The sequence below is a fragment of the Anabrus simplex genome, chromosome 2 (genome assembly GCF_040414725.1).
Source record: "Anabrus simplex isolate iqAnaSimp1 chromosome 2, ASM4041472v1, whole genome shotgun sequence".
NCBI classification, from domain to species: Eukaryota; Metazoa; Arthropoda; class Insecta; order Orthoptera; family Tettigoniidae; genus Anabrus; species Anabrus simplex.
In genome coordinates, this window is record NC_090266.1 from 203614352 (window position 1) to 203637587 (window position 23236).

Genomic DNA, 23236 nt, shown 5'->3' on the forward strand with positions numbered 1-23236 from the left:
GAAGTTTGTAAGCTACGTACGCGTGCCGATCTAAATGAATAAGCTGATTATGTTTATTTACAAGCCCAAGAGAAATGTTACTAATGTCTTTTACAGACATAGGATGATAAAGAACTACTGCTGGTTTCTCTCAAACAGTATATCCACGTTCCTCTGTTATAATAAAGTCGTGAAGGACGTGCGAAGTTTGTAGATTACTATTTAAGTCTGTAATAATATTACAAGTAATGTTCACATGATAATCATCGAAGAGTGCTGAGGTTGATCAGAGTCGTAACGTACGTTCGGTAGGAGCTCCCTTGGTGAAAATCCAAGCGATGGTCCAATCGAATCAGGTTGTGATTTTAAGTCAATCTTAAATGATGATTCAATAACACATTTATGTGTAATGTTGCTTACAGTGATTGAGAACTTGTGATTATGATTACTAAAACTATCTTCTCCAAACTGATCAATTAACGTACTTTCAATATAGTTATGAATATCGTCTACTGAATAACTACCTGAGGGTAGCGTTAGCATATACTCATCGTAACGTAAATTGTTTACACCATCACGCACATTATAGATTTTATTGTACTTTTCAAAAGATACTAGTCCAAGACTATGTGGCTGATAGCCAAGTTCGATCTGTGGATTAAAATAGACGGGTGTTTCAGGTCCTTCTCCACGTACAGCAAACGTTCTTTCACTGTTAGTCATCACGTAGACAATATGGCCCTTTCTCTACTGTCTGGGTTTGGTATAAGAACATAAGACATAATCGTCCGCACATGCGTGTATTAAAGATTGGAACACGGTTTTTATTGTAAACAATGTCTGCACTGCTTCCGAAATAACGCATAAGCTCAAAGGGAGGAGGTAAGTCTCCATAGCTTTCAAAATACCATACTTTAGATTTACGTTTTACATAAGCAACGTAATGAGTTCCAGGTCCGCGACTGTTGTCCAAGTTAGTTACGGCACTTCCACGTTCACATGGGCGCGCTGGTAGTTGATCGCGCATATACACACCTCGAAAATAACGAATTCCCAGTTGTTTAGCAAACGTAAAAACTTCTTCATGCGTCAGACCTCGATGTGGCAGTGCATTCACCAGACGTTTTTTGGAGAAATGTAGATGCCAAGCCCTTTTTTGTATTGTGCTAGCTTCATGTGTACACCTTTGCCTCGTAATGCAATTGCCTCCATCGTCTTGTTATGACTTTCACTCTCTTTCAACTGTTGTTTTGCTTCTTCTGCAGCCTTTACAGTTCTTGCTACAGCAGTAGCACCGCCCAGCAATAACCCTAAAGCTGCTGGGCCAGCAAACAGCGCAGGTGAAATCCTCCTCGTTTTGGTACAGGAATAATTAGTGCAAGTTTACTAAACATTGCTCTGCACTTTGGAGAAATTCTCGCTCTTACTGCTCGTAGTGCTTTAGTAATAGCTACACGAGGATTGTATTCCCGTCGAATAGATTCTTGTGCAGCCTTTATAACATCTTTCCATCCGAGAGTTTTTGCTTTCTTCTTCTTCATGTTGTTTGGATATCATTGTTTCAACATTCTGTTCACGACTTTACTCGTCAAGAGCAAATCATAAACTAACCGTCACCTCTTGTTTCGTTATATATATATATATATATATATATTGCTATTACCTACTTTATAATTCAGGTATCATAAAGATTATAAAGCAGCAAGACACACTACCTGTTACCGACATTGTGCCACATCTCTTACCTAGTTCTAATACAACTACAGGAAAACGTCATGGAACATTGTTTCCTTTTACTGTTCGATGTATTATATCAGGCCTGTCGGGAAGCGGGAAAACAAATCTTTTATTTACACTCATTACTTCTTTAAAAGGTATACGCTTCGAGAATATTTACGTTTTCGCAAAGTCACTCTATCAACCGCTATATACTATTCTACAAACTGTAATGGTTAAAGATGGAATAAGATATTTTGAATTTAATTCGCATGAGCAAGAGCCATCAACGGACGATGAGCTTCCTAATTCTCTTATGATCTTTGACGATGTCGCTTCAGAGCAGCAAAAACGTTATTCGTGTATTCTTTAGTATGGGACGACATAAATATATTGATTGCATCTATTTACGCCAAACCTATTCCCGTGTGCGTAAGCAGTTAATACGCGACAACGCAAATGCCATTGTGCTTTTTCGGCAAGATGAGCGCAACATGCGACATGTGTATGACAATCATGCTAACAATGATATGACATTTATTAACTTTAAACATATGTGTGCTACATGTTGGTCATCACATTGTTACAGCTTTTTAGTTATTGATAAAGAAAGTGATGTTCAGCTTGGACGATACCGAATGGGATTCAATCATTTTATATGCATTAACACAGAATTAGAGTAACTACTTGATCAAAAACCATCATCGTGTTAACATCTAGCAAGGAGATTACAAATCATATCATCCAAGCACGAAACAATATTCGACGGAAATTTAAAGAGCTTAAACGTATTCTAGCATATACGGATTTATTTTCAAAAACGCAACTAAGTACACCAATCAAATAAATTTTTAATTCTACTTCATTGCCGCAGTCTACTTCAAGTTTTGCTTCTATGCAAACATCATATGATAAAGAGAAGCATGAAGAGGAAGAGAAGCATAAGCAGGATAAGCAGGATGAGATAGAGGATAAGCAAGATATAGATCAGGAAGAGGACGAGGAAGAAGATCTTAACGAATTTTCACCATATAGCGTGTTGAGTTTTTAACGTTATTGCTGAAACACCTACTACATCAACGCAAGATCTACCATCTTTGTCTGAGGTTATGATCACGCCAGAGTATCGTAATCAGTTTAGAACTTGTATTCAGGAAACGTATGGATCTCTTTGCACCTTATATAGAAAACCTTTTCACAGGAAAAACTGACACTACGTACGGTATTCGCTATGAAGACGACTGTTTCTGGACAGGATATTCAAATGTTAGGATTAATAGCAACAAACTTATGGTAAAAGGTGTTACCTATAAAACTACGAAAGGACTCTTAGAACTTCCTTTCTCACGAATACGTGATAAGAATATAATTTTACAAGATGATCTTAAAAAATATAAAGCAATACATTTGCTACTGACGCAACACGACGTCATTACAAGAGAACAGAAGCTGTAAATGCAAATAAGGGTTACAAGTATCGTGAGTTTATTTCTAAGCTGTTTCCGACTGCACGTGGTCTTGATGTTATCTACAAGCCTTTGTTACCGTATGCTGACTTAAGATACTGGAATGGCCCAAACTTACTCGTTGAATGATTACAACTTTTAAGAGCATCGCAAGATGCTGGTCACACAGGTCACGAATCAGAAGTTCTAGAAGTAGAGAGGGAATTACGACATGCCGGTATTATTTTGTAATGGCCCGTCAAGAGAAGAGAAGAACTCACCTGTAAAAGTAAACATCGCACATGATTTACAGAAACCAGCACGTCGCACCTACTGTCGCAGCCACGTTAATACAAGAGTAAAAGATGATCTCTGGCAAGCAGACTTAGTAGAAATGATTCCATATGCCTCTAGTAATAAGGGGAATAAGTATCTACTTACTGTTATCGAAGTTTGCTTTTGCACATCAGCTCAGGTTAAAGAAGCATGTAACATATTGTTGAAGATTCGAAACGCTGCCCAAGGTTTCTTCAAACTGATCAAGGTAAAGAGTTTTACAACAAGGATTTTTCTTCTTACCTCAAGTTACTTGGCATTCAACACCACTCTGCATTCAGCAAAACAATGATGTGGCGAGAATTTACAGCACAAAGTTCATATCGATGGATTGATCTGCTACCTAGACTTGTATCTACCTACAACGATACACCTCATCGCACTATCGGAACAGAGCCAAGTCTTGTTACAAGGAATACATCTCGCCTAGATGCTATTCATCTTGTAATTAAAACAGCTTATCCACGTCGCTATTGCTTTAAAGAAGGTAATTTTTTCGCTTCAGCAAACACAAGTCTGTCTTTGCAAAAGGATGCACACCCAACTGGAAAACTGAAATTTTTGAAATCAGGAGTGTTAAGCTTACTAATCCAGTTACGTATTTACTTAGCGATGTCAGAGGACAGCCTAATGAAGGAGAATTCTACATCGAAGTATTGCAAAAAAAATATCCTGATCAGTATTTAGTTGAAAGTGTTATTCGACGTCGTGGGAATAAACTATGTTAAATGGCTTGGTTTTAATAACAGCTTTAATTCATGGATTAATAAAGATTATGTACTTTAAATCTTATGTGTTCTTTAATTCTCGATCCTCTACCTCTCCTTTCTTTTAAGTTAACATTATTTCTAGGAAACGCTGTGGGATTAATATTAAAGAAACACCTGTAATATGTTTTGACAATTCGTATTTATTTTAGAATATATATACATTTCTTATTCTTTCTTTATTTTACTGTTTTTTCTACTCAGTTTTCCTGTTATTGCACCAATAACAACAAGTGCTGCTATCTTCTCTGCAACTGAAGCTGCTCTACGAAGCAGATTTTTATGAGCTACACGTGTTAGTTTAGGATTGTTTTGTCGACAACCAAGGTCATGCTCTTTGCAGGCAGCATCTAACCACGTGCCAGGAGAACGTCAGGTCGTGTTCTAGGGCCGCAGGGATGATGACGCTCGAAGGGAAGAAGATCAATTACTTTATTGATGAGCCCATGTCCAGCATGATTCCTCACCTTTCTCCCAGCACGTTTCTTCACCTTTTCCATGTTTACTCTCTTCGCAGCCAGGATAAGTGTTTATAAGTCAAGACAACTCGTTAGTTTTAGGTCCGTGATACTCTTTAATCAGTTAACATGTACGACACTGTTTTACGGCAGGTCTTGTACCTAAACTCACTTGTTCACGATGTAAACTACACGTTTGAAGCTCATAAAAAACAGGATCTTGAGTCCACTCACGAGGCACATTATCCCAAATATTCTTTACAGCATTCGCAACTTCATTAACAAAAAACTGCTTTTGGCGTTGCACTTAACTCTTCTTCAGTAAACGTGTTTAGTTTCTTTTTGCATGCATAAAACATTACGATTGCCTTTTCAACTGCGTTACACTTCGCATATGTTAGAAATGACATTGTCTTTACTCTACAAATGTTTCTTTCACACTAACGTTATTTCGACACTGCAGTTTACATATGTTGTTTACCTCTCGGCATGCACTGCAACACAACCAATCAAAGAGCATGCACACATGTTGTAAAGACTGTTTCTCTATCATGCTCCCTCGGAAGAGTTTTAAATGATGGACACCCTAATTCATGCATGTCGATAATTTCACACGATGATGGTAGATACGCATCCATTCATTCTTTTCACAACCCTTTAAATAAGAAGATCTTCTCTTGACAAATTTATGTTCATCATTAAAGATGGAAAACGATAAGGTATTCCTTTCTCTTCCCACTGCAAACCTAATTATTTTTTCAATCCATTGAATCTGCTTTTCATCTTCTTCTGTTTGCAAACAGTAATGAAAAGGTTGGCTAAATACTAAACTAACAAGGTTTGGTGCCCACAACACACTGCAATCTAACACAGCCACCTCTTTAAACACAAATTTGTTGCCGTTTACTTTAAAAGCCTGTACATTAACTATTAATGTTCTCGACATGTTTGGGCCCTACTCTCTATCACTGTATCTCGAAGACTAAAGCTTTCAGTCAATCATCAAGTCTTAACATGCACAACTATGATGACGTCATCGCTGAAACACGTGCTCACTCTAGTCTTCGCGATGCATGTTTAAACTTGTACGATAAAGCTATGGCTTGACAGAGGACTAAGAGGAGGAGGGAGAGGAGGATGGAGAGGAGGAGGAGCAGGTAGCCATAACAGCCGCCGCTATCTTGTGTAGCTGCCTCTAAGCGCTATCTTGTGTAATTAGCGTCGGGAAGGGCATCTTGTCGTAAACTAAGGATAGCCCTTTCAAGATGGTAGATGAGAGGTTAGGTTGCGAATGCACTAAAGTCTTACTGTTTAATGGTGATAGCTAATGGAATTTTTCAAATTGCCCGCTACCACGTGCTTAAGGTAGTAGCCGTAAAGATAGCAGCACGGTGCTCTGTTGATTAAAGATATCCGCTTGTCAGCTGTCAAAAGCATGTGGGTTTAATTTCCAAACAATAGCACGTAGAACTTTTCAAATTGCCCTCCACCACATTTCAAAATTAGTGGCTAAAAATGGCAGCACGACGCTCTGTTGATCAAAGAAGGCTGCTGTCGGCTTTTCAGCTGTCAAAAAGCACGTGGGTTTGTAAAGCATGTAGAATTTTTCAAATTGTCCGCCACCACATTTCAAAGGTAGTAGCTGAAGATGGCAGCACTGAGGTTTGCGATGCAAGATGGCGGGTGACAGCTTTCAAAAAAGCACGTGGCTTTGTAAAGCACGTAGAATTATTTTAATTGCCCGCCACCACGAGCCTAAGTTGGTATTTATAAGGTTTAGCCCCGTCAAGATGGCGGCACTGAGGTTAGCGATGCGTGGTTTTTTAAATTTGGCTGAGGACAGCTGTCAAAAAAGCACGTGGCTGTCAAAAATGCACGTGGCTTTGTTTCAAATTCAAATCTCGCGCCAAAATTCTAATTTCCCGCCAAAATTCAAACTTCCCGCCCGTGAGGAGGAGGCTTCTGCGGAGGGCGTGTGGAGGAGGAGGAGGAGGCCTCGAAACTGTCCACTTATACTACTCGCATGTGTAAAGGAAAATTAATCGTAATGTACCGTACTGTACGAAAGTACGTTTGCACGCCATATTTCCCACTCGAGGAGTAGGATGTATTTAAGTTTTATTTTCCTTTGCATGCGGGCACATGAAGATGAACTCAACGAAAATTGTTCTAATGGACTGCATATCCATACGTGGCTGGGAGGTGTGACCAGTCTTAAGAGAAATAATGGTGAGGAAGATCATTGTCACTTTCAAGGATTTGTCACAGCAGTAACGATATGGATGCAGTTCATTAGGTTGCTTTATTATGATATTAAGTACTTCAAAACGCTGAATACACATTTCGAAATCCGGCGCTAGGGATTTTGTGAGTCTTTTCTATTTCCAGAGGAGTCAGTGTGCCGTCAAGTAAGAAGGGTGGTGTGATGAGAAGAATGTCACAACATTCCAGGCTTGTTTTTGTTTGTGGAAATACATTATCGGCCATGACTTATTCACTTGCTTCTAAAAATTACAGCAGGCCTTTATCATTAGTAATATATATGTCACTCGGGCTCCTACCATAGCAGAGAGATTTAGAAGAGGTCATACCACTTGGAGCTATGCCAGTCAAAAATTTCACAGTATGACATCCATTGTAGTGGGGGAAAAAACGATATTCTCTGATCGATTTTGCTAGGTTGTTTGACTCTCATTCCGGTACTCTCAGTTATTACCCTGCAGCAGGAAAATGTTATGGGGAAGTTTTTTTCGACACTTTCTTGTCTATGCCAGAAAACAATGTTAGCCGTGTCGCTGCAAAGAGTCACAAGTGTTGCAGTAAAAATCGAAGATGCTGTAGTACGGAGAACACGAGGAAAACCTCTCGATGCTGATAAAATAAGATTCTTTTTCATTTCGTTCAGAAAAAAAGAATAATTATTATGTTTCGAAACATTTAGTTCCTTCCGTTCCGGCAACATTTCTGAAAGTAATGTAAATGCGTCTGTATTTACACATGTCAAGTTTCTCAGTTATGAATCATTGGTTGATCGTCGGGCTCCATGGCTAGCTGGTTCGTGTGCTGTCCTTTGGTCCAGAGGTCCCAAGTTCGATACCCGGCCGGTCAGGGATTTTAACCTCCTTTGGTTCATTCCGATGGCTCTGGGGGCTGGGTGAGATTTCAGTTTTCATAACTAGAATTTACCAAAAATAGGGTCCCATCCTCATAGCCGCGCAGAACGCCTACACCGCGTCACCTCGAGAGACCTGTGCCAGGCCTCTTCGGAGACCACGCGTCATTGTTATTATTCGTTGATTATCATCACCTGTGTTTCAGTCTCTATTTTAAACTAACTGAAACTCGTCAGGACATGACGGTCAATGGGTTAAATGTTTATTGACGGATTTTCTTATTTACGACGTTCCTTGTACTTGATTATTTATAATTTTCTTTACGTCGCACCGATACAGATTGGTCTTACGGCGACGATAGGATAGGAAACGGCTAGAAGTGGGAAGGAAGCGACCGTGGTCTCAATTTAAGGTACAGTATCTGTATTTTTCTGCTGTGAAAATGGGAAACCATCTTCAGTGCTGCCGACAGTGGGATTCGAAACCACTATCTCCCGAATGAAAGCTGATAGCAACGTGATCCGCATTCCTTGTTCATTTACATTTAGGCACCATTGCAACTTTACGCTTTCGCTCTCTCGACACTGCAACATTTAACTGATCGTGACTGAAAACTGACTGAGGTAGACTGAGACCTTCACGTCCATTGAGGTTCATTGATCGAGATATAAAATGACCCTTGAAACAAAAATTGGAAGTGTTTTATCGGATGTGAAGTCAATTCGAGTGATTAGAGTTCTTTGTCCAGTTTTATCTCCAATTAGTGTATTCACCTCTAAACTATTTTCGTACTTACTTCTTAGAATGAAGCCCTAATCTGGTTCCATTTAGAAGCCGTTGGGATACGTTCAGATTTCCATGGAGAATAACTATGGCTCCAAATTTTAAAATAGGTATATGTGGAGGCAAACAATATTGATTCCAAGGAATGTAAGAATTAATTAGGGAACAACCGGGTATAAGCCCATTGACTCCCAAATTAATTATAAGAATGGCAACATTCGAGAAAATGATGACATCTTTCTCAGAAGTGAACGTTTTGCTATAAATTTCAATCACGATCATATGCATAAAATCTCTCTGGTAGTTCAATAACATTTATTCCGTCATATGGGGGTTATCGCTGCTACCAATTTCTTGCAAAATATCAGTGAATTCCATTTATTTTGTGGTTTTGCTCGCATAGTTTTATGTAAGCGCCGTATTTTTAAGAAGGTTTTAAAGAGGTGAATATTTAATAGAATAATAATATTGTTTAGTGGCAAGGATGCGGCAAAGCAGGCAAACCTTTATGAAATTTCCCCAAGAACAATACATTTCCCACCAGGAGGAAGAGAATGGCGTTACCTATGATGTATTTTAGAAGAAAATGGCAACAACACATCGGCTATTCCTATCCATGAAGCATATCTGAGCAGAAAGACGTTTGAATGCACATGCGTCTTTGCCCCCTTCCATCTGCCCTACCGTGCTACATGCATCAGCACCCTAATGCTCAGTCAGCCATGAAATACTGGCGAGCGCTTAAGCCAATCATAATGCTAACCCTTTCGCTAATAATTAAAAATATGCGACTAGAATCGTTTACGCTTTTAAAGATACTTGGGATGCATGCCTGTGTACAAGTAGAGTTGCCGTCAGTTTCGCAAATAAATATAAACTCATGTACTGCATCATTTAGTATTTCCGTTTCCGTTAACGCATCCACTGAATTACTCGAAATATCACAATTTGGGAACACCTACTTTTCTCTTCTTTTCTTGTCGACACCGTATGAAAATGCTCAGCAGCCGAAACGTTTGAAATCATAGGCACATATGCTGTAATTTCGGGATGACCAGATCGCTTGTTGCCTATGAAGGGTACATTAAAAAAATCTCGAGTCCCAGGATGAGCCATCCAGACGAACGAGAATATAATTTAAAAATAAATTGTCGATTATGTGTAAAAGAATGTTCTTGTCAATGAAGGAACCGTGAAATAATAAAGAAGAACTAGCTTAATATGATTTACTGATTGAATCCATTTACGACGTCTTTCTACCTCGGTTTTCTTCCTCAGAAAAGAGTAGAAAATTAGTCCTGTAGTAGGTTTGAATCTATTTGAACACACAGTAACATGAAACAGTGTGGAACTGCCCTTTATTTAGCGTTTCCATTATTAGTACTGCTCTTCACCCTAGTTGCGGTCACTTACATGAAAACAGGTTCACAAATAGTTTACCTCACAGCCTTTAGGGACAGGTTCACGGACCCTATAAACATGATATCAACACTCACGTAAACCTGGGGAACCCAATGATCAACATTGACGTAAATCTGAAAGATTCGAGGCTCAAGTCACGATATCAACAGTCACTCAAAATTTAAGAACACACTGCTATATTCGCGATATCAACAGATACATAAATCTGGACGTCGCGAGGCTATAATCACAACAAAAGGAGGCACGTAAAACTGGAGATCCACTTATTATAATCACATCAACTGGAGCACCCAGTGGAATAATGTTTGGCCATTGTTACGCCATTGACTGTGAAATAAAACTGAAGGGCCTGACTATTATTATCATGATAAGGCAGTTACCTAAAACTGCATGTCTCGTGGCTTTAACCACTATATCACCAGTTACGTAAAACGTGAGGTCTCATTACTGTATTGACTATATCACAGACATGTAAAACTGAAAAATTAGTGGCTATAATCACGATATCAACAGTTGTTCAATATTGAAGGCCTCTTAGCTACGCTAGCTGCCTCTGTGGATCAGTGGTAGCGTGTCGGCTTCCGGATCCCAAGATAGCGGGGTCAAACCCGGCAGAGGTAGTCGGATTTTTGAAGGGCGGGAAAAGTCCATTCAACACTCCATGTCGTACGATATCGGAATGTAAAAGATCTCTGGTGACCCACTTGGTGTTTACCCGACAAAATTAATTAAATCTCAGCCATAGAGGCCCAAGAGAGTTTCGGTTTACTCGGTCTGCCATCTAGTGGGTCTAGAGTAAAACGGAACGTCGAAATTGACGAGCAGACAGCCAGATGGCGTCAACTTGAAATGTCTGCACACGGTAGCTGAGGCCATACGATTATTTTTATTATTAGCTACGCTTGTGACATCGACGGTCTCATAAATTTGGAGGTGCTGGGACTATAGTCACGATATCAACAGTCATATACATCTGACAGCTTATTTGCTTTTGCATTGCACTTAGCTGTACTGTATTAAATGGTAGAAAACATCAGGGATCTGAAGTGCAACTACATTTTTCTGGATTGAAGTTTCTCTACTACCACCGTTGTTTGTCCTCGTCAGGGTAATATTCTATGGAATATCACTCCTAAATTGCTGATTACTATTGTATGTGAAGTCGATACCTACTAATTCCAGTGTCGGAAATGAATACAAATATGTCAAGTGAGACTTCGTTCATTATATAGGGAGTACAGATTGAATGGGGAGATGAATTTGGAAGAATGGAAGAAACGTGTACGGATATTCAGTAAAATGCTCCAGAGTTCACTTTCTTCCTTTTTTCTTGCAAGAAAGAGCATCTGTTCAGAGTGAGGGGAGTGTGGGTACAGTGCATTCTCCCTCACCCTCAGCCCTCTGTGCCCCTAGATAACCACACTTACAGCTTAGTTCCAGTAATGACAAAAAAGAGAAGAGAGAGAAACCAATTACAATGGGTGCCTGCCCCGGTGTCACACCTTTGGCCCTAGTCCATTACGCATTGCTCGCTAACCGACCAAATTCACCGGTGGGTAAAAATTTTAATTTTTTAATAATAATAATAATAATAATAATAATAATAATAATAATAATAATAATAATAATAATAATAATAATAATAATAATAATAATGTTATTGGCTTTACGTCTTCCTAACTACTTTTACGGTATTCGGAGACGCCGAGGTGCCAGAATTTTGTCCCTCAGGAGTTCTTTTACGTGCCAGTAAATCTACTGACATGAAGCTGACGTATTTCAGCACTTTCAATTACCAGCGGTCTGAGCCAGGATCGAACCCGCCAAGTTGGTTTCAGAAGGCCAGCTCCTCAGCCGTCTGAGCCACTCAACCTGGAAATCGCAATTTTGGTAGCCACACACCCTTTTCTCAGATCCTTTCGCTTCATCAATGTTTCTCCATACAATTAGAAATACATTGTTCGTTATTAAGACCATATTCATACTGAAACTGGAGATGGAAATGATTGCGAGAACTGAATAGCGTGGTAAGAAAGCGTCAGCACTAGCATGGGTGAATTTGATGTGAAATATGGAAATCCACACCTTGTTCCAGTCATTCGACCAGGTCAGGAATGAAATGAACGAAGCGCCTATCTAGCGGCGTGCATAGGAAATGTGCCGGTGGCCGAAGCCTGTCGCACTCTTCTGGGGCAGTGATAAATGATTTACAGATGAAATGAAATATTAATGGAGAGAGTTGCTGGAATGAAAGATGACTGGGAAAACCAAAGTACCTGGAGAAAAACCTGTCCCGCCTCCGCTTTGTCCAGCACAAATCTCACATGGTGTGACTGGGATGTGAACGCGGTATCCAGCGGTGAGAGGCCGGCGCGGTGCCGCCTGAGCCACGGAAGCCTTGATGTGAAATATCTTTGGCTGATATAATCCAACAGTTGTGAAACAGTTGTTTTGAAGTTTTGGATTAGTGGTCAGTGCAATTAAATATCAATACCAGGACTATTCAATATTACAACAGCTTGACTTGCTAAAAATTACCCAACTTCTCTATACCGCAAAACGGGTATACTTTTCATCATCAGTGTAAAGAGATTTATCCCCATCTGTTGGAAAGAAAGATAAATGAAGTTAAGCAGTTTTGTCATAATCCACTAGATGGAATTTCAAAGCATGCTTTGAACAACTTTCATAGATATTCCCGCCATTACGGTTGCTCTGATTTTATCTGTTCATTCTGGGGACCATGAGCTATTCAAAACGTAATCGTAAAATCCATCAAAGTGGGGAACTGGTCTATGAATGGAAGGAGGTTATCGGGGGAATTGACCCCCCCACCTCCAAGTGATTAGTTAAACGTAAAAAATTTTCGAATTCCTGAACTAATTGAAACCAATTAGTATACTTCGTACGCAGTTTTTGTTGTTGCAAATTGTATTTTGTTGATTATATTGTTATACGGTTTGTATAAAGTTACACTGTTTAATTCCAGTAAAATTATTCTTCCTTTATTTCTATAAAATTTCTTACTTTGCCTGTGAAACCTTATTACATTATCCGTAATGTGATGCCCTGTGTTTCTTGCCATATAATTCGTCATTCTGTACTGTAACTTGGCATCTGATCACATTATTCATTGAAATATGCGGAAATATAAGCAACTAACAGTTACCTGCGGCTTCGCTCGCTTGTATTTCGTAATTTGATAAATGTAATCGTTCTTCGGTACTCTGCTGACATTATCTGAAAATTCCTAAAGTATAAAATCTCACCGAAAAATTGAGTTTCATTTACTCCAGAAAATTTTGTAAACCACGTTTGTGGTATTGCCTATTGGGGCTAAAATGAAATGGAAATGGCGTATGGCTTTTATTGCCGGGAGTGTCCGAGGATATGTTCGGCTTACCGGGTGCAGGTCTTTCCATTTGACTGCCGTAGGTGACCTGCGCGTCGTGATGAGGATGAAATGATGATGAAGACGACACATACACCCAGCCCCCGTGCCAGAGAAATAAACCAATGATAGTTAAAATTCCCGACTCTGCCGAGAGTCGAACCCGTTACCACTGTGACCAAAGGCCAGCACGCTAACCATTTAGCCATGGAGAGATGACCATACGACGTACAACTCTACATGTGAGAAACAGTCTTCTCTCAAGTCGAAATAGGAAATTCCCTTTATTTTTAAAGGAGATTACAAATACCTATATACACGTCTGTAACCTCCTCAGCTTTTGAGATTTATGTATCCCCATAAAAAGAATTCAATCCCTTTATCAGTCATTTCCCCACCCACATCCACTCCTAAGTTCAATTCCTGAAAACAAATAGATACATGTTCCTTTACTTTTAAAGGAGATTCCAAATACCAATTCTGACGTCTGTAACATCTTAAGTTTTTGAGAAATAAGCGTCGTCATAAAACATTATTGAATTTCCTTTTCACTTCTTTTCTTCCTTTTTTCTTGCAAGAAAGAGCATCTTGAGTGTCTTTTACAAAATTAAAAAAGATACACGTTCCTGTAATTTTGAAGGATTTATCATATGCCAAGTTTCATGTCTGTAACATGTTAAGTTTTGTTATATACTGTGGATAAATCGGGTACTCGTTTTAAAAATTCCCCTGGTTTTCTGTCCTTTTCATCCCCTTAAGTGTATATCCCGAAAACAAAAATACGTGTTTCTTTACTTTTTAAGGAGATTCAAAATACCAACTTTCACATCTGTAACATGTTCAGTTTTTTAGATATAAGTATCCTGTTAAACAGAATTCAACTTCTGCTCTACTTATTTTCATCCCACTCCCTCCCCCCAGTGAGTCGATTTTCCGAAAACAAAAAGCACATTTTTACATCTGTATCATCTTTAGGATTCATTGATATAAGTATCCTCATACAAATAATTCAATTCATTTTTCAGTTCTTTCACCACCTTTAGTGGACTTTCGGAAAGAGAAGAAGACATTTTTCTTTATTTTAAAAGGAGATTCCGAGTACCATATTACACGTCAGTAACATCTTAAGTTTTGAGATATAAATATCCGTATGTGAAGAATTCAACACATTTTCACCCCCCCCCCTTACCGCTAAGTTGATCGGAGACCCCCCCCCCTTCCTAGCCAAAATAATGGGTGTTTCTTTACTTTTATAGAAAATTCCAGATACAAATTTTCACGTCTGCAACCATCAGTTTATGAGATATACCCGTAAGTGTCCCCATAATAGGAACTCATTTTTTAAACTTCCTTTCACCCTGCCCCCTTAATTCAATTTTCCGCAAAAATACGTGTTTACTTATTTATAAAAGAGCTTCCAAATACCACATATCACGACTGTAACATTATCAGTTTTTGAGATATATGTGTCCCCATAAAAGGAATTCAACTCCTTTTCATCCCTACCGCCAAGTTGATTTCCCCGCAAAAATGCGTGTTTCTTTATTTTTAAAGGAGATTCCAAACACCAATTTTCACTTCTGTAACAAGTTAAGTTTTTTATTAGACTTAAGTATCCTCACAAATAATTCAATTAATTTTTCAATTCCTTCACCCCGCTTAAATTGGTTTTCCGAAATCAAAGGAATACATGTTTCTTCATATTTAAAGGAGATTCCAAATACCAGTTTTCACGTCTGCAACATCTTATTTTTTTGAGGTAAGTTATAAGTAAACTTATACAAACAGTTCGACTGATTATTCAATTATTTCACCTATCCTAATAAGAAGAATTCAACCCCCTTTTCAGTCCTTCTCACCCCCCCCCCCCCAAGTGGTTGTTCCTAAAGCAAATTATCCATGTTTCTTTAACTTTACAGGAGATTCAAATTTTTACGTCTGGAACTTGTTATGTTTCTGAGATATAAACGTAGATATGAGGCGCCTAGTATCAAAACCGGCCAAGTCACAAAATTTACAAAAATGAGTTAAGGGTATCAATTTGAAGTAGAAGTATAGCACTATCAGGTGAAACAAGAATATGCTTTAAAATCGTCCATGTCTTCATGTTACAGAGCACTGAATTCTTGGTCGTGCAACAGAATGGGCCATGTTATGCAGGCAGTGAATTGAAAACCGGCCATGTCATGTTGCAGCATTATTGTCTGGAATCTTGTGTTGTTACATTATGCAACAATGTTATAATATCAGTAGGCAAAATCGTTCCATGTATTGTTTATTCTTTGAAGTCATAATGTCGCTTCACCGGTAAAACGTTGTATCCCACAATACTCTTCCTATCCATTATTATCCTTAAGACTGGTCACGCCTCCCAGCCACATATGGATACGCAGTCAATCAGAACAATGTCCGTTGTGTTCGTTTTCCTATGTCGACGATTAAACGAAAATGAACCTTACATGCATTGTACACTAGGAGTGCGTAAATACGTAATGCAAACGTACATTCCTACAGTACGGTACTGTACGGTTCATTTTCCTTTACACATGGGCATAGGAAAATGAACACAACAATATTTGTTCTGATGGACTGCATATCCATACGTGGCTGGGAGGCGTGACTAGTCTTAAGGAGAATAACTGATAGGAAGAGCTTTGTGGAATACAACCTTTTACCGGTCGAGCGACGATAATATTTCCTATTTTCCTTGCTTGCAACCCTGAAATACGTATTCGCAGGCTTCTTACCGTCATTTGTGCAAAAGCAATCCTATTTCCTGTGTGTTCGTATTTTGTCATTGTTGTGTAGTATAACGTGTATATTTTTCCGAATGCTGAACTGAAAAATTTATTTTCATACCTTGTCCTACATTACGGAAACATAAATAGATGAAATCCCCAGATCAAGTGCAAGAAAGAGAACAAGAGATACATCACATTGGAAATCACAACAACGAAAGCGAGAGTGGCAAGAATAATATTTTATTTTATTTTACTACAGATTATCAAAGTTTCTCGCCCAAAATTTTGTTCATGTAAATGGTGAGGTATTTTACAATAATGATCTTGGGAAGTACCGAAGTCTGTGTAAAAGTCTGGCTCAAATGACACCTCACAGAGTGATCAAAGGCATTACTCTTCCTGTCTCAAAAACAAAAGACATACAAATGTCCTGCAGAACCAATTTGGCTCAACATGGCAAGATCATCCATCACTGCAGTTTCATAAAACTATAATATTAGCAAGTGAAACAATTTTTACTGGTCATGAGAGTTCCAACACTGTCTCTGAAGTCTGCATCAAAAGTCCACATGAAATGCCTGACGTTGTATAATAAATAACAGCAAATTGAAGACTTAAAACAACAATATTATATAGTATGTGTGAAAAGTACCTATCTTAATAAAGATTCTATTAATATATGTGACTATTATTCCTGATCGTTTTCTTTTGCTGTGTTCGAGATCTAAGGAACTACAAACTTTTAGTGAGAGAAATCCTATTTTGTATTCTCCTCAGCATTCTGATGTTCATATGTTATTATTCCATTTATACCGAAATGCTTTTTATTACTTGCAATAAAGAAAAGTAATTACCGTGTCAGTTTATTTTCATGTAATTGCCTCTTTTCACAAGTCATGCTGTATTTTGAAAGGAAATGATTCAAAGTCAGTCAGAAATGTATGGGTAGCAGATTTGGGTCCACGATTTTTTAATCGTATTGCCGTCCAGTCATTGACCCCTTTGTCGCCCTTAAAGTAATTAGACCGTCACGTCAATGCGAGCGGACGCATAACACGAAAAACTGGAGCAGGGGTAATAACGCTTCTTTGGAGTCCTACAAACTCTGATATATTGCTCCTCTGCTCTGGAGGAAAATCGCTATTCTTCGCTTAATAAATGTGTCACCAATCTTCATATTTCCAATTTGCTTTCAGCAGAGAGTTCTGGAATCGGTGACGATATTGAGTTGTTACTGGATGACACAATAAATGGCGTCGAATTCGGAAATATTCTAGTGCAATTCCTACGCCTATTGAAATGTTTCCAGTAGAGATAAGGTGCCTTAATGAAACTACCACAAGTTTGTGATTGAAGGAAAGTCGTTGGACCTATTCGTGTCTGTCTCACAAGGAAATGAGCCTTCCAACTAACGGTCTCTTGGGGTCGTCTAGAACCGATTCCAAGTGTTTCGGTACAATCTTATGTTGCTCACTTTAAAATATTCCTATCACTATAAAGACAAGACAAAGACAAGACTGGAGAATCAACCTTTTGCAGCCAAAATACTGACTTCTCTTAAGTTCTATCAGGTTTTTGCGCTAATGCATTGTGCATTTACTAGACACGCTAACCAATCATGGATCACGCCGGGCAATCATTTTGCAGCATATTACACCATTTGCACTTCTCTAAGGACTTCCTGTGTAATCTACACGAAGTACGGGTGAAGTACCTTCGTACATCGAATCTGCTCGCACCTTTTCACGAAACTTTTATCGCTTGCGTTATTTTCATCGACGAAGCTATTTGTAGACATTCACGGTTATTAAAAGTTCACTTGCAGGTGTGCGAATAATCAGTACTACTTGGTATACATTGGTGTTACATGCTACTGCAGTTGTTGTTGGCAAATGGATCTTCGGCCAAGAAATAACAGAAGCAACAAAAATACATATCGATGACTTTTTTAAAACCTCGTATGTAATTTCTTTCTTTCTTTCTTTCTCAATCCATTTGCCGTCCATGGTTGGTTTTTCCCTCGGACTTAGCGAGGGATGCCAACTGTACTAACTCAATAGCAGAGTCCTGGAGTGTGAAACATTGGGTTGCGGATACAACTGCGAAGGCGGACCGGTAACTCGCCCAGGCGACCGCACATTCTACGCTGAACAGTGGCCTTGTGGGGGGATGGGAAGATTGGAAGGGAGAGACAAGGAAGAAGGAAGGAAGCGGCCGTGGCCTTAAGTTAGGTATCATCCCGGCATTTGCCTGAGGGAGAATTGGGGAACCTTGGAAAACTACTTCGAGGATGATTGAGGTGGAATCGAACCCCCTCTACTCAGTTGACCTCCCGAGGCTGAGTGGAACCCGTTCGAGCTCCCGTACCACTTACAAATTTCGTTGCAGAGCCGGGAATCGAAACCGGGCCTCCGGGGATTGCAGCTAATTACACTAACCACTACACTTCAGAGGTGGACAATGCTCTTCCTGCCCATTATATTCCTTAAGACCGGTCACGCCTCCCAGATTTTCGTTGTGTTCATTTTCTTATGGCAATGTATACAGGTTATTCTGACGGACTGCTTATATAATTATGTTGCTGGGAATATGGAACATGGAGAGTTCCTGTAAGCACTGGCTATAGTAGGTGCAGACCACAAATTTAGATTCCAGGTAAGTTTTATCACAATGACCACGATTCCACAAATAGTAATTTTATCTTCAAATAACTCTGACTTTCTAATTTAGTAATACAGCTGAACGACTACACTGTTATTCGTAGGATTCGCAGAGATATACAAAGAACACCATTTTGACCGTTGTCCCTAGTTCTAAATGGAACATCAGAGACAAGAACAACTATTTCATAGCAAGCTCACATTTGTTAAAAAATCACCAGGCAGGTTCATATGTCCTTTTTCCGAACCAATTTTTAAACGTTCTTTTTATATTATTCCTGTCCCGTACCGTGTGCATATTATTCTGACAGTGGACAGCGCACCGGCATTAGTTCTCACTGGCAGGTCCTGTTTAGTTACTGTCCGCTCCACATTCCTCACCGTCCGTATCGGGCGACAATCCACTCACGATAGACTGTCGAACATTGGGGCAGATTGTATCACAGATTAATTGAGATAGGTGCATACACTTCTAATTAAAGTATCAGCCTTTGGAACGTCTGTATAAGGAAATTTGTGGAAGAAGAATATGAGAATCTGTTCGGAGGTTTTGAAAATAATGAGCTACGTATTTCAGTCCAATAAGTATAGGAATCGTCCGGCCCCGCGGTGTAGGGGACAACGCGTCCGCCTGTCACCTGGCGGCTCAGTGTTCGATTTCCGGCTGGGCCAGGGGTTTTTAATTGTAAATGATTAATATCCCTGGCCTGGGGACTGGGTGTTTGTGTCGTCCTTCACGTTCCTTTCCTCATATTCAATACTTTTCCACAATTACAATTACACGCAGCTTCATATCATATGGTGCAAGTAGTGGCAGAAGATATACAGAGGTCGACGCCACGAACAAATATCGATAAAGAAAGTCTAAGAATCAGCTACTTGACTCTTCAGATTTGGAGGCTACCGGGTTGTAGTTTAAACAGTGCAGTTGATGGACTCTTGCATTATTTTCTGAACTGTGGTAAGTTATTACCTTCGCTTATCTAAAAAACAGTCCATCTCCTTGGCTAATTGGTAAGCATGTTTGATCCCTGGATCGATTCCTCACTGGGTTGGTGATCTTAACTTTCAGAGGTTAAAATTTCTGGTTCGGGGGCTGGGTATTTTTTCTGCCCTCAGCATTGGAATTAATTTAATATAGCAGCCCACCCTCAGAGATGCACATTTCTCCTGTAGGGCGTCAACTCGTAACACCTACAGCAGGCCTCGCCGGAGGCCACATGTCGAAGCGTCCGCCGTGTATGAGAATGCGTGTTTGTGTAGTGGAGGATAGTGTTGTATGTGGTAAGTGAGTGACAGGAATATTCGAGACAACTGAAACAGTCAGTCCCCGAGCCAAGCGAATTATTATTATTATTATTATTATTATTATTATTATTATTATTATTATTATTATTATCATCTGCAATCTTGTACATAATATAGGTAAGGTAAGGGTTATTCTGCCCGAAGGCAGGTCCGAACCTCCGCAGAGGTGTTCCTGAGCCGGAGTTTACGTGCGGTAGGGTGGCCAGTTCCTTTCCGCTCCTCCATTCCCTTACCCCCACCAACAGGCAACCCATCCAACTCCTGACCACGCCCAATGTTGCTTAACTTAGGAGATCTCAAGGGATCCGCTGTTTCAACACGGCTACGGCCGTTGGCTGTACATAATATGATGACTGAGAATTCATTAGACGTTGTCAACTAAGTTTTATAAAACACGAGTTTTAGTTAACTTTACACCATAACAGCCTGCTTTCCATTTCAGTTACCTACGTAGACTATGATTATTGCTAAGCGGGTGCTGCCCATATAACGTAGACCCTCAGCGGAGGATGAGCGACGTCCGGATTGTGTAGAAAACTGAGTGCTTTTCTAGTGGAAGATAATGTTGTGTGTGGTGAGTTATTTGCAAGAATGTTGGGACAACACAAACAGCCAGTCCCCGAGCAAAAGAAATGGAACACTAGATATTAAAATGCCTCGACGCTTTCGGGAATTGAACTCGGGGACCACTCAATACGATTATTGTACCTATACTAAGTAAACGTGAGAATAAATATATTTTTACTGAATCAAAATGTGGAAGGATATATTCGTATAATCGTGATATCGTACTTTATTTTAGTGTGATCCTAAAACAAATAGTGCTTTAATTTCAAAATGGATGTGGACATTATCCCAACTTCAACGTCAAATAAAGGCATTGGTGAGTCTCATTCTTACGGTTTAATTACTCCCCTCTCTGCTTTATAGATGTGACTGTGCATTGTACTCATAGATGAGAACTTCTTTATTTTAGTAACTTTGCTATATCGTATGATTCTCATATCGGCGCTGCTGTGCGAAAACCGCGAATGTGACAATGCTCTTCCTATCCATCATCCACTGTATGCGGTTAAGTGTAAGTGAGGGCCAAGAGCCCTAACTTCGCCACTTAATAAAGACACAAATAAACAAATGGTCCGCCTCTGTGGTGTAGTGGTTAGCGTGATTAGCTGCCACCCCCGGAGGCCCGGGTTCGATTCCCGGCTCTGCCACGAAATTTGAAAAGTGGTTCGAGGGCTGGAACGGGGTCCACTCAGCCTCGGGAGGTCAACTGAGTAGAGGTGGGTTCGATTCCCACCTCAGCCATCCTAGAAGTGGTTTTCCGTGGTTTCCCACTTCTCCTCCAGGCGAATGCCGGGATGGTACCTGACTTAAGGCCACGGCCGCTTCCTTCCCTCTTCCTTGCCTATCCCTTCCAATCTTCCCATCCCTCCACAAGGCCCCTGTTCAGCATAGCAGGTGAGGCCGCCTGGGCGAGGTACTGGTCATACTCCCCAGTTGTATCCCCGACCAGGAGTCTGAAACTCCAGGACACTGCCCTTGAGGCGGTAGAGGTGGGATCCCTCGCTAAGTCCGAGGGAAAAACCGAACCTGGAGGGTAAACAGATGATGATGATGATAATAAACAAATACATTTATCATGAGAATGTTCACACCTCCCAACCGCATATTGAGTTTATTTTCCTAAATGAAAAAGAACCCTAAATACATTATACCCTAGGAGTGGGTAAATTTGTCATGCAAACAGTACGGTATGGTAAGTTTCATTTCCCATTACATACGTACATATGAAAACGAACACAATGAATATTGTTCTAATGGACTTCATATCCATTTGTGGCTGATAGGCGTGACCAGTCTTAGGGAAAATAATGGATAGAAAGTGTATTGTGACATACGAATTTTTGTATCTTCAACGACGATTTTATATTGTAATTTTGAATGTATTCATTAAATCCTGTACCTCTGTGAAAGTTAAGTATGCTTTATTGTGAGAAATGTATAATTATGTTCTAAATCTGTTCTAAATTATAAATAGGTCTGGTGATACTTCCTCAAATGAGATAATATGGAACATCACAAAATTTTGGAACAATTCAAGACATGCTGGATGTACCTTCTGTCAACTCTGCAGCATTTAATAGATCAGTGGGAAGCAGTGGTACCTTATTTCATAAAATAACGTTCTAGTTTTAAACAATTTACGGGACATCTTCTGCTACATCTTTGCAGAGTGCGTACCATAGTAATTCGTGCGTCACAATGACCTCCTGTCAAGTAGCCTCCTAAAAATAATAACTTTCCAAATGGAAGTATCAGATACTAAAATACTCTTATCACCATTTCTATTTAAAGGACATTACGATCTACACTGCCTGACCAACAAATTGATGCACAAAGAGGGGGAGGAGGACTTGAACTGAAACTTCACGTGTTAAGAGGGTATGTGTTGGTATTTCAATAATTAAAAAATCGACTCAAATTTCAAATAACTTGGAAGTGCGAGTCCACTTATCATTATAACGTCGCACCCCCTCTGACCTGGAGGCATGCACTGATTCGGTTGGGAAGGGTGTCATGAAATCGTTGTATACTGTCCTGAGGCAAGCTTGCCCACAACTGTTGTAATTAGTCATTAATATCCTGGATATTGGCACTGGGACGGTGTTGACTACCGAACTGGTCCCACACATATTCTATCGGAGACGGTTCTGGGGAGCTTGCTGGCCGCGGGAGTACCTCAACATCAAGCACACAGTTCATAGAGGCATGTGCCGTGTGTGGACTAGCATTGTCCTATTGAAAACTTACACCACGTTACTGTCACATGAGAGATAACCCACGAGGACGCAGGATGTCCGTGACGTACCGTCGTGCAGTCAGAATTCCCTCAATCAACACCAGCTGTGACTTGAAATCATACTCGACGCCATGACCCCAAGAGTACCTCCGCTGTGCCTCTCCAAAACATTGCAAGAATGGGACCTCTCCCCCAGATCACCAACATACACCCCAGACAATGGTCATCCGGGGTAGTGCAGAACCACGATACATGTGGCCAATTGTGTGGGATGCAAGAGAATGCTTCGGGAGTCCTTTACTTTCTCTCGGACG